The sequence below is a fragment of the Apium graveolens genome, chromosome 4, assembly GCF_009905375.1.
Source record: "Apium graveolens cultivar Ventura chromosome 4, ASM990537v1, whole genome shotgun sequence".
Classification (NCBI taxonomy): domain Eukaryota; kingdom Viridiplantae; phylum Streptophyta; class Magnoliopsida; order Apiales; family Apiaceae; genus Apium; species Apium graveolens.
Window position 1 is genome coordinate 234,274,750 of NC_133650.1, and position 13,969 is coordinate 234,288,718.

The following is a 13,969-nucleotide window of genomic DNA, read 5'->3' on the forward strand; positions in this document are numbered from 1 at the left end:
AAGAGAAGATAGTGGTTAATGTAAATGACTCAGGGAGACACAGATGTATGCAGGTGTCCCTCAATTGCCTTATCTCAAGGAGGGCATCTGAGTTAGATATCTTCATCAGCAAAGTTAGAGTTATAACTCGTGAAGATATTGTTAGGTCACACAACACTATAGAAGGGGGTTGAATATAGTGTTTATACAATCAAATCGATTTCAGCACAAGTATGTAACAAAGATCAAGTATATTCAAATAAACTCTGTTATAATAGAACTGTTGTTCTCTCTCAGTGATGAACAATATCACTAAGAGCTGCTAGGTTACAATGTATAATCTTTTCGTGAATGATAACACATATAGTGTAAACCCTAAGCTGTGTTTATATAGTACACAGTTACAAGATATCTTCTAATTGATATGGAATATAATTTTGTCTCCTAAAATATATCAATCATATATTATCTTTTACAAGTCTTCTAGTCCTCTAACTCTTCTTGCATATCTTCTTTTGTTTTAGTCCAGATCCTCTCCTGTAAATCAGCAGCATTCCTTTTCTGAAGTCTTCCCGCACTTAAGTCATGATATATATCTTCTGACGCCTTAAGTTCTGATATTCAGTTCTGACTTCAGTAAGTTCTGATTTCCAGTAAGTCCTGATAAGTCCTTGTTTAATTTTTGAAACTAAACACAACAGTTTAGACATGACATCACAAATATATCTAACAATCTCCCCCAACTTATAAATTATGAAAAATATACAAGTTAATAGATTTGACGAGGTCAAAAACATTTAAGTACAAATGTAATAAGAGTTTAACTAGACAACTAACTACAACTTACAGTCCTTGTAGCTTTTACCAATCTTATTGAGACAATCTGAATCCAAAATTATTCTTGACAAAGTTTGATATCAGCTTTTCTTCTTTATTTCTCAGGACTTGAGCTATTGTAGCTTTGACTTGTTTTATCTCTTCATCCTGACTTCCAATCTGATAGATTGCAGTCCTAAGTACTGAGGTAGATGTTCTTTCAAGACCATCACCAAGTCTGATTACTTTTGGATGAGAAGAGTCTTCATTGTAGCACAAACATTTCTCTTTTAGAATGACTTCAAGTTTAGCAGAATCCTTCTTCATTGGAATTTCATTTCCATCATCTTCAACTATGTTTGGAATGAATTCTGTAACCCTTAAACCAGAAATTCTTGCTTTATCTCTTATGGTCTTCATAATGAAATTTGACCATCTCCTGGTAATATCAGACTTTATCTCTAAAAGATAATGAAAGAATTGAAGTTCTTTCAGAGATTTATTCAGCACTTCTGATTCTGACATTTGATATGTTCTTCCATCTTCAAGAAATAGAATCAGTTTTTCTTTGACATTACTTTTGTCATGAGCATGCAGTACCACTTGAACAGAAATAACCTTATCAAGGTGTTTTTGTGTAACTTCTTCAAGAGGTTTGTCAGTCAATAGAAGTGGATCTCTTGTAAGTACTTCAACTCCTGTCTTGATCTTGGCTTCTTCAAAACCTAATCCAGCTCTGTCTCTTGCTTCTCTGGCTTTCAATCCAACAATCATGAAATCAGATAACAATTGACTTTTCTTAGGATCAGATGGATTAACATTCTTCCATAGGAGTTTTCTCTTATTAGTAAATGTCAATTTACTCAAATCAACTTAAGCTTTGTCAGAGGTTGATGTCTTGATAGCTTGATCAGAATTTGATGTTTCTTCTGTAGCTTGTTGTTCTTCACTCTGCCTAACTTGAGCTCTGTCAGAGGTTGTTTTAGATTCTTCATTTATCTTCCTTCTTTTCAGAGTTTGAACAGTTTCATCTACTGCAACAGCATCATCAAATACTTGAACCAATTTGCATACAGGTTTTATCAGGATTTGAGGAATTTTCATCTCCTGTGGCTTTGTTGGTTCATCAATCTTTTCTTTCCCTTTATCCTTGGGATCAACTTGTGATCTTGTCTTGGGTTTTGAAGCCTTAGAATTTGACTTTTCCTTGATCACAATGCATTTTTCCTTAGGCCTTGGAGGTTTCTTAGCATCAGAAACTTTAGACTTTAAATTTGTCTTCTCAGCTGCAAATCTGGCTTCTTCCTCCTTGAGATTCTCTAAATCCATTCCAGGATTATGCTTGAGAAATAGTCTTCTAGCAATTTCTTCATCAAGTGTCTGAATCTTGGATCTTTGTAATAGACTGTTGTCTCTCTTCCCTTGAGCTTCAGAGTTTGCAAGAACTTTTGAGAATCTTGACTTTCAGCTTGAATCAGAACATCAGAACTTGATATCCGATTTTGATTGTCAGAACTTGCTATCAGAGCTTGATCATTTACAGCTTCAGAACTTGTCTTCTGTGTAGAAGATTTGTTAGAGTCAGAAATTTGTTTATGTGAAGAAACTTTGTTGTTTTGCCCTTGACCTTGACCCTTGCTAGGGTTTCCCTGGTCATCTTTATCATCATCTTTCTTCTTCAGTACTTGATCATTAGAGCATTTGGACTTAACTGCCTTCTCCCCCTTTTTGGCATCATCTGATAGTAAGAGAGAGAGAGAGAAGAAGTTCTACTGAAGATTGAATTTCATTCAATTGAGTCTGTTGAGAGGCTTGATTTTGCAGGACCTCAGTAATTTGGGCCTGTTGTTTTTCCTGAACCTTCTCAATTGCTTTAACTTTCTCAAGAATAGGTCTGATAAGTCTTGACATGTCTAATTTGAGAGTCATATCTAGCTTTTTAGTAGATTCCAGAAGTTTGTCAAGTTTTTCATGAGTTTGAGAGTGTAGACCTTGAAGAGATCTGGTACTCAGAGCTGTAACCCTGAGTTGAGTCTTGAAATCAGAGTTTGACAACAACTCATCAGCTTTTGACATATGCTCTGTTAGAAATTTTATGGTTGGAATAAAATCTGATTCATTCCACTTCTTGGTCCACTCCACCCCTCTGTGAGTTTCTTCCCAAAGAATAAGAGCAGCTTGTTCAACAAACTTTTCAATCAGTGCCTCCTTTCCAAGAATGGGAGCTGGAGTATTAACTAGAGTTGACTCTCCAGAACTTGCAGAAAACTCTTCATCTTCTGACAACACAAGTGTGTGTGTGACAGAAGGAGATTCTGTAGCAGCTTCATCTAAATTCTGATCTTCAGGTTCCTGATCCAGAATTGGTGTAGATGGTATCTCAGCCTGTAAGATTGGAGAATTAACAATAGATGGCTGAGCTGCAGTTGGAGCTTCCAGAAACAGGACAGATGGAATTATCAGCCTTTGAAGGTCAATTTCAGGACATAATCCTGAATCTTCAACTGTTGTTTCTTTAACTAGAGAGACATGAGGTGTAATCACTGTTTCTGGAACAGTGTCTTTAGCTTGAGTTGGGGATGGCAAAGCTTCAATTAAAACAGGTTCTGATGAGATCAGAGATTCATGATCCCCTTCCTCAGCTTCTTGAGTATCCTCAAAATAAGGTTGTGCCAAATGCCTTCCTGCTCTCTGTTTCTTTGATCCCCAGGATAATGAAGGAGTTGCCTGAGCAGCATCAGAACTTATAGTTCTTTTCCTCTTCAAAATATCTGAACCCTCAGCTTCAGTCATTTTATGATGGGTTGACCCTTCAGCTTCAACTGTCACAGGTTCTGATGCATGAACCTGTGCTTCTTCTTCATTAGATTCATCCCTTAGAAGAATCCTCATTCTTCTCCTTGGTGGAGATTTAGGAACAGATTTTGCCCTTAAAGGTTTGGGTCTAGATGTTGTAGCAAATGGTTGTGGGTGTGAGGATTGTGCTGGTTTGAAATATATTCTGATGGCAGGTTGAGTTGGTTGAGGTTGAGAAGTATGAGCTGTTTGAGTAGTGGTTGTAGGTGCTGATAGAGGTTGCAATGGTTGAACATCAGGATATATGGCAGTATAGGTGTCTGGATCAGAGTTACTAAGACTTGTTTGACTGATTGATGAATTTGGAGGGGTCTTAGTACAGTTTTCTTATTATCAGTAGATAATAAGTCAGTGAAAGCCCTTTTAGCAAGTTTAAAGGGTTCAATCAACTTACTAGCTAGTTGGGGCTTATCAGAACTACATAAACTATAAATAAGTTGGCAAAATCTAGCAAAATATACAATATTTCTGTCCTCTTGCATCCTATCCCCAATAAATCCTAGCACAGCACTAGCATAATCAAAATGAGTTTGATTAATGAGAGCATACCCGATTTGCTGACTCTGGATTGGGATTGCATCAAAGTTTGATCACTTGTTGGTGAAAGCTTTTGTAATACAGTCAAAGAAAAAACTCCACTCCCTCCTGATGTGGGGTCTCTTCAATTGTCCCAGCTTTGCCAAAGATTCTTCATAGCCCGGATTTTCCATCATTTATTGAAGAGCTGGCTCCTCAACTGTTGAATTGAAAGTGCAATCTTCTGGCAAATGTAGTGCTTGTCGAACAGTTGACAAGGTCACCACATGCTCATCCTTCCCTGTAGTAAATATGATGCTTGGGGACCCATTTGCACCACCATCATCATAAACACCACTCCTCCAAAACTCCAGTACTTGAGTTCCTGAGAGTGTTTCTGGTTGGGTCAATGCATACCCAATCTCACTTCGAGAGAGAAAGTCTTGTATGAAGTGAAGATCTGATGGAGCTTCGTCCTTATTAAGTATGGCCAAATAGTTATTGGGGACGAACTTGGCTCCATTAAAAATGATGTCCTTTGGTGCCATTTCTGTAAAAAAAATCAATTGAGAAATAGAGTGTACACAAGGTGTTTGATAAAATGCCTGTGAAAAATAGAGCTTCAGAGAATATTAGAAAGAGAGAGAGAGAATAATAGAGATAAGAAAAGAATTAGAAAGTAGGTAAAAGATTGTAAAATCTTTTAACTCCTTATATATATACTCTCTCCACTCAACAACTCTTTTTGGAAGTAAAACAGACACTTTACACCTGTCAGCCAGTAAATAGTTAAAGCAGTGGTTAGTGGGCACGGGAAATAAGCAGTAATTATTGTGCACATGCAGTTGTCAAGGCAAACACGTTTCCCATTAATCAAATGATTATTACTGTTTTTCATCTCACTTAATTATTTTCTGATAAAATATGACCGTTACAGTAAATATCAAATAAGCCAAGTAATTAAATAATGCCACGTAAGCATCAGAGTTTCCATCAGGATTTACATCAGGATTTGACTATTATCAGAACTTAACAGTCATCAAAATATGGCTTCTGTACTCAAAAAGTGAATGTCTGTTTCTGTAATTCTCCACACAAATACTGACTTGTTTTCTTCAGAGTTTAATTATCAGAACTTCCATCAGAACTTGTCCTCAGAATTTATGCAAATAATACTTAACTGTTTGTCAAAAACAACTTAATCATTACATTAATTTTCATCATTCATATGGAGTGAGAGTGTGTGTATTTGCAAATGATCAGATAATGATTAATGTCTGATAAACTTCAGTATATCTTAGAAATAAGGCATAACTAAGAAAAGTGCTTAAAATCTGTCTTTATTTTTGAAGTCTACTATAGAATAAATTTATACAAGAGTCCACCTCAACTGTTTGTGCTCATTTTATGCATCTTCTGACATTCTTTTTACAGTGGCTTCTCAGTGTAAATGAGTCACGACTGCTATCAGAATTTATGCTATTATCAGAGTATTTCTCCAGTAATCAGAGAATGTGAAAAATCACCAAGAAAAACCTATTTGCTTTTCTAATGCATATTACTTAATACCAGCAATGTACTTGGGTCTTCCCTTTCACATATATTACTCTAGATCCCAAAGGTGTACCTGACTTCAATCTTTTTTTCTTTTCTTTTCTTCAGATAAGTGAGGCTTATCAAGCATGTAGTTCATCCTTAAGATTTACTGACATCAGAATTTGACAGATAAGAAGCAAAAATCTAGTTTGTGTCTTAGTAATAAGATACACAAAGTAAATTTGACTAAGCTCAAAATCAGAATTTTCTTGTGTTTGAGATTTCAACATAAATAACTAATTCAAACATGGGATATATAGTATGTTTAAGACTACTAGGTCAGCATCTAGCACAGTAATCCTCATTGGAGTGAATAGTCACAGAACATTCATAACACTATTAGAGTATATAGAATCACATCAGATAACAATCAGTATTTAATATATTAGAATTTAAGCACAGATTACATAGTGGTTTTGTGAAGATATCCTCTAGTTGTTGATCTGTTGTAACAAAATGCAATTCCATTGTACCTTCCATCACATGTTCTCTTATGAAATGGTACCTAATGCTGATGTGCTTTGTCATGGAATGCTGAACTGGATTACCTGTCATAGCAATAACACTTTGATTATCACAGTAAATGGGTATTTTCGAAAATTCTAACCCATAGTCCAGTAACTGATTCTTCATCCAAAGAATCTGTGCACAACAGCTTCCTGCAGCAATATATTCTGCTTCTGCAGTTGATGTGGAAATTGATTTCTATGTCTTGCTAAACCAAGAAACCAATCTGCCTCCAAGAAATTGGCAGCTTCCACTAGTGCTTTTCCTGTCTATTTTGCATCCTGCAAAATCTGCATCTGAGTAACCTATTAGCTTAAAATCTGATTCCCTTGGATACAAGAATCGTAGATCAGCTGTACCCTTGAGGTACTTGAAAATTCTTTTCACAGCTATTAGATGAGGTTCTCTTGGATCAACCTGAAATCTTGCACAAAGACAGGTAGCATACATGATATCAGGTCTACTTGCAGTTAAATAGAGTAAAGAGCCAATCATACATCTATATTTAGTAATATCTACTGATGATCCAGTATCTTTATCTAACTTGGTTGCAGTGACATGGGAGTGGATGCAGTTGAACAGTCTTGCATTCCAAATTTCTTCAATAAATTTCTGGTGTACTTGGATTGATTTATGAAAGTACCTTCTTCAGTTTGTTTGACTTAAAGTTCAGAAAATAGCTAAGTTCTCCCATCATACTCATTTGATATCTTGACTGCATTAGCTTTGCAAACCTTTCACAGAGTTTGGCATTTGTAGAACCAAAGATGATATCATCAACATATATCTGTACCAAAAGTAAGTCTTTTCCATGGTTGAGGTAGAACAGTGTTTTATCAATTGTGCCTCTGTTAAATCCACTTTCCAGAAGAAATTGAGCTAAAGTCTCATACCATGCTCTTAGAGCTTACTTAAGGCCATAAAGTGCTTTGTCAAGTCTGTAGACATGATTTGGAAATTTTGGATCTACAAATCCTGGAGGTTGTTCAACATATACCTCTTCTTCCAATTCTCCATTGAGAAAATCACTTTTCACATCCATTTGAAAGACATTGAACTTCTTGTGAGTAGCATAAGCCAAAAAGATTTTTATGGCTTCCAATCTAGCAACTGGTGCAAATGTTTCATCATAGTCAATACTCTCCTGTTGAGAGTAACCTTTAGCAACCAGCCTTTCTTTATTTCTAGTAATTATGCCATCACTGTCAGTTTTGTTTCTGAACACCCATTTTGTGCCAACAATGGATCTGTTCTTTGGTCTTGGCACTAGGGTCCAGACTTTATTTCTTTCAAATTCATTTAACTCTTCCTGCATTTCTTGCACCCAATCAGCATCTTGAAGAGCTTCTTCCACTTTCTTTGGGTTCAGTCTGAGATAGAAAGGCATGATAGAGACATTCATTTGATGTTGTTGTTCTATTTCTGACACCTGATTCAGGATCTCCAATTATTAAGTCAGGTGTGTGTGCTTTAGTCCACTTCTTGCAGATGGAAGTTGATCTCCAGAACTGGATCCTCCCCCATGATCCATGCTATCTCCATCAACATTTTCTGATGCTCCCCCTGTAGTTATGCTCTCTGAGACTTTAGAATTTGAGTTGGATCCTTCAGGATTTGAAGAATCAGAGTTTCCAGAATTATCAGATTTTGGCTCATCAGCACTTGATGAATCAGATTTTGAAGAGCCAGTGACAGTTTCTGATGCTTCTTGAGAGTCTTGAGATGTGGTATAATCATCAGCTTGCTCCCCCTGAACAGGTGCATTTTCCCTTGGAGCAGTTACCACAGTTTCAATGACATCAGAATTTAACCCGTCAGAATTTACAGGATCAGAACTTAAGTCATCAGAATTTACAGAATCAGAATTTAAATCTTCATTTTCAAATCTCAGCTGATCATGATCATTGAGATCTTCAAGTCCAGTAATCTTCTTATCATCAAAAGATACATTGATAGATTCCATGACAACCCTTGTTCTTAAATTGTAGACTCTAAAAGCTTTTGTGGAAAGTGAATATCCAACAAAAATTCCTTCATCAGCTTTTAGATCAAATTTTGACAGCTGTTCAGGATGAGTCTTAAGAACAAAACACTTGCATCCAAATACATGAAAGTATTTCAGATTTGGCTTCTTTTTCTTCACCATCTCATATGGTGTTTTTCCATGCTTGTTGATCAGTGTAGTATTCTGTGTGAAACAAGCAGTCTGCACAGCTTCAGCCCAAAAGTAGGTTGGTAGCTTTGCTTCATCAAGCATAGTTCTTGCAGCTTCAATGAAAGTCCTGTTCTTTCTTTCTACAACTCCATTTTGCTGTGGAGTTCCAGGTGCAGAGAATTCCTGCTTTATTCCATGCTCTTTGCAGAACTCTTCCATGATTGAATTCTTGAACTTAGTGTCATTATCAATTCTTATAATTTTAACAGAATCTTTGTAACACCCCCAAATCCGGGGTCGGGGATCCGGGTTGTCACGAGTTCCATTTCCCTTAACAACACCCAATCTTAATAAATAATCAACTACTCTGTACTGTGACCCCACAATAAACACACACACCACTAGTTATAGTCTCAGAGATGAATATCCAAAAATAATCACAAGTCGTTTTATTCCACAATTATCTGCCAATACACCTTAAAAGGTTTTCTGAATAAATTTACATTTCTTTGCCATTATTACAATTCATAAATATAAATAAATCTGGTACATCAAAAGTTGAAAGCCTAGCCTATTGGTAGTTCCTACCTCAGCTACGGCGGCATCAATGCTTCTAGAAAACTGTGGAACGTCTCCTAATCGCTTGCGAATCGGGAGCTTGGTTCTGTTCATCTTTTCTATCTGTTGTTGTGTGATGAAAGAAGAAAGCAAGGGTGAGCAGCAAGCCCACCAAAATAATATGTATAATGATTAATAGTATATGAGCCTTCTCATAGTACTCATGAAAGTCTTGGTCAAAAGAAATGAACCAAGTTGATATCTTAATGCGATGAAGTCATAAAATATTCAGTATATATATACATATATACTTTTCAAAATATTGGAAGTCCTCTTCCATGCATAATACACACAGAGTTCCAGTGTATAACTATATAAAAATATTGTTGCAAGGTGATCTCATATATCTAACCTTGTCACAACGTTTTTCTGAAAATCTTTGTCATGCATAAGATAATCATTTACTAGATATAAGTTTAAAAGATGAAGTTACAAGATACTCCAATATACTTATATCTTTTCCAAATACTACTTGAACTACCACCGTTCAAGTTATAATTAGTTTCAAAAGTTCATCACGTAGATGAGACTACAAGACCAGATTTGAATAGATTAAATCTTTAAAATATCATCAAAATAAAATGAAGTTACGAGATACTTCATTTGATGCAAACATCATTTTGAAAACTTGACCCTGCCAACACTCAACAATCGCCCAACCGTAGCCTTTCTATCGAAGTGCTCTGGGTAGTGTTGCAGAAATTATCCAATTGGATGATGAACTCATTACGGGAGTTTGCCGCGCTAGGAAGACCACTTACGATGATCAGTCGTAGTAGTACAACCCCACCATTTTCTACATGTAGAGGAGAACCTGTCGGATTTACTTGTCAACCGAACACTGAACTCCTAAGGAATGGACCGCCTTAGCGGAACTTCTAGGCCATTTGGGCCAATATAATAAGGCTGGGCCGGCGCTACTCGGCCACTTACGCCACTCCTAGTTCAGATGAAATCCATGACTCTGAAACGTAAAGCTTGTCCCCACTTTCCCCAAGTAGAAACTTGTTGATACGGCTCCACCAAGAAGTCGTATCTATTTGGAAAGGAGAACTCACCGATATTTCCCAGGCGATGCCTGTTAATGGATTAACTTGTTCCAAGAATTTTACTTCCCGAGTGTTGGGTAAGTAATCAATTCATTTATCAAAACAACAACCTTGTTGCGAATATAAAACATACCACAGAGCCGGATCCCTCAGGTTTTGAGCGAGTATTTAAATCCCCTTAAAAAGGAAGATCTTAAATATAAAAATGAGTTTTGGGATCCGCTCTAACTTTTAAAAATCATTTTGAAGACTTGAAAACACTTTATAGAGTGTTTGGAGTAAAGCTGATTTAATGAAGTAAATCAGTCCCCAGAATATTTAGAAAATGACTGAATATTATTATTTAAATAATATTCCCATAAAGAATAATCTTTATAAAAATAATTGAAGTAGAAGTATTACAACTTATACTTGAAATGGATATCAAATAACCAAAGATATACTTATATGAAAGTACTATCTTTATTTGAATAATCGAAAATAAGTTTGATTATTGACACCTTATTCTTTAATAAAATAAAGAATATATCTCAGCAAATAATCGGAGTCATAGATCCTCAAATGAATATTCAAATAATATTCATTAAATAATATAAACTGAGTCATAAGCCCTCGAATGAATATTCAAATAATATTCAGATAATAAAATAAAAGGAGTCATAAGTCCTCGAATGAATATTCAAAATAATATTCATTTAATATAAAGGAGTCATACGCCTTCGAATAATATTCGAAATAATATTCAATAATAAAATAAAGCTAAAGTTATCGAATAAGCCTTATTCGATTAATAGTTTTGAAAACTATGACCATATATATATATATATATAAGTATATATATATATATATATCCATATATACAAAACCTACTCGGGATCCTCGACTCCCGGTTTTAGAAAATATTTTCACCTTTGGGTCCCTATACTAAGGGTATATGCTAATTACCGCTATCCTCTAGCATAGGTATTATCAACTGAATCAATTGAATCAACAGATATATATCAAGATTACGAAACAGACATGCATATATACCATATCAGCATGCTCCAATATATTGCAAAATTTGCTAATAACAATCATGCACTTATCACAAGATAATGCATATACATATATTTACATCACAACAACAGTATAACGGGTAGAAAACTTGCCTGAGCGACTGGGGGTTACGAATGGCTCGGGACGAGTCTGGTAACCTATAAACAACAAGTAAGTTGGAATTAAACCAAAGTCACTTGTAAATCTATACTTTAACTAACTTAGACTCTAACGCTTGTTTTGCGCTTACTGATTCTCTTAAGTCACTCGAGTACCCTCGGCTCCACCATTTTTAATAATTTAACCTTTACGAGTTTTAAGGCGATTCCTTCGCGAGTGTCTTACCAACTGCCTAACACACTTACCATAAATGTTTCATGCATTAATTAACCCTTTTTGGTCTTTAACCTATGTTTCAAAGTAAGGTGAGGGGAAAAGTTTCGTTCGTGAAACGCCGTTACTTGAAACGGTCGTTTCTCCTAAACCGTGCATCGGAATCGAACGAACTACATATCAAAACGAAGCTCGTAACATGAGCTATCTAAACATGGCAGTGGTCATAATCTAGCAGGGGGTTCTCGGGTCCTAATGTTATGCACAAAAACAGTCCAAAGAAAATCGGACGTTACGACGGCTATGTTTACGCGATTACCAATGTTTAAACTACTCCAATTAACCACCAACCAACTCATAACCATCAATACAACAAAACTTCACCTAAACCATACCACATCAGTCCATAATCTCCAAGGTTTTCAACTCAAACAACCACAATCAAGACCTATGAACTATAATCAAGCTTCAATTACCAAAAACACTTCCAAATCAAACCAAACTACTAATAATCACAATCCATGCTTCTCATTTCACAACACCAACCATTAAACTTACTAACAAATAAAGTAAAGGCTATGGTTTGAAGTTTATACCTTCCTTGGGAGGTGTTAAGTTGCTAGGAAGCCTTAGGGAGCCTCCTACAAGCTTGATCTTTCCAAAGAAATCAAGAACACAAAGTTAGGCTTTGAAGTTTCTAAAAGTCCGATTTAAAGAACTGTAAAAATGAGGGTCTTACCATGATTATTTGGACGAGACTTGTGAACAAGAGTTGTAGGCCATCTCAATACCTTTCCAATGAGCTATAGAACACAATATTTGAGTGAGAAATGAAGGAGATACAGCAGTTTTAGTGTTCTGGTTCTGTTTTGGCCGAGAGCATGAAGAACAATGCCTTGGTTTCTTTTTGATTTTGATGAAAAATGATTTGCTTGGCTTGGTTGGTTTGATTTTTGTGTTTGTTTTAGTAAATTACCTAGTTGCCCTTGATTTTGTGTGGTTAAAAAGCCACCACATCTCCTTCCTTCCCATGTCATGCTTGAGTCATCCTCATGATGTCATCCTCCCCTCCTTGTCCTCTTCTCATTGGTTGGGTGACATCATCCTCTCTAATCCCTTTGATTAACTTCCTAATTGTTTGCCTAATGACCGCTGATCTGTTATACGGTTCGCTTAACTTTCGTTTTCGTTTATCGTTTGAAGGATCATACCCGGGATCTTATTACTTAGGTTCCCTTAACCTTTCTCAATATATTATATTCCTTTTATGATCCTCTCCTATAATCCTTTAATTTAAATCCTTTTTATCCTGTTACCTTATACTCAATTCTTTCCGTATCTATTAGATTTCCGGGAAAAATCAAAGTGTTCGGATTTGGATTCTGACGATCTTTACATACACTTATATCCCATATAAAGTACTAATAAAATCTCAGAATATCCATATCAGAACCCCTACATAGTGTGGCATGAAAAGTTTTCTCATTCAGCAAAAACACTATTCATAAGGGTTTCAAAATTTTCCAAAAATTGGGGTTATTACAGTCTCCCCTCCTTAAAAGGATTCCGTCCCGGAATCAGATAGAAATGAATAGGGATACTTTCTTAGTATTGCACTTTCTAACTCTCAAGTCAATTTTCCCACATTGTGGTTCTACCATCAAACTCTGACTAGTTTGATAACCGTTCTCCTAAGCACTTGTCCCTTTTCGATCTATAACCCTTTCTGGTTGCTCCCTATAGGTTATGTCTGGTCGCATGCCTATGCGCTCATATGCCCTTATTTATCTGGCTTCCGAATTACATTTTCTTAACATTGATACGTGGAACACATTATGAACTTGCTACATATTCGGGGGTAGGGCTAGCTCATATGCTATCTTCCCAATATGTCTTAATATATCCAAGGGTCCAATAATTCGTGGACTTAGCTTCCCTTTCTTTCCGAACCTCATCCTTCCTTTCCAAGGGAATACCTATAACAACACTAGGTCCCCCACTTCCTATTCCTTGTCCTTTCGTGTCAAATCAACATACTTCGTGTTCCTATCTTGGGCTACTACCAGCCGTCCTCTGATTAGATCTATTATATCCTTGGTCCTTTGGACCACTACTGGTCTGAGCATCTTGCGCTCTACAACTTCATCCTAACATAAGGGAGATCGACATTATATTCCCTCAAGGATCTCATAAGGTGACACCTCGATAATGACATATGATCTATTGTCGTGATATAACTAAATCCACGTTAAGTGATCATTCCAAATTCTTTCAAGTCTATTGCACAGACTCTCATTATAGCGTTTAGCATTAGAGCTTTTGCTTCTCAATACCCATTCTTTTCTAGTTCGTAATCGCTACAACCTTCCGTTCCTAATATTATACTAGTTATACTTTTGCTCGTTAGCGTTCTATAACCTTTTAATAACCACTTCAACCTTAGTATCACGAATGTGTTTCCATTTCGAATACTACCACAACTTTATTACTCCTTTTTCTGCTGTTT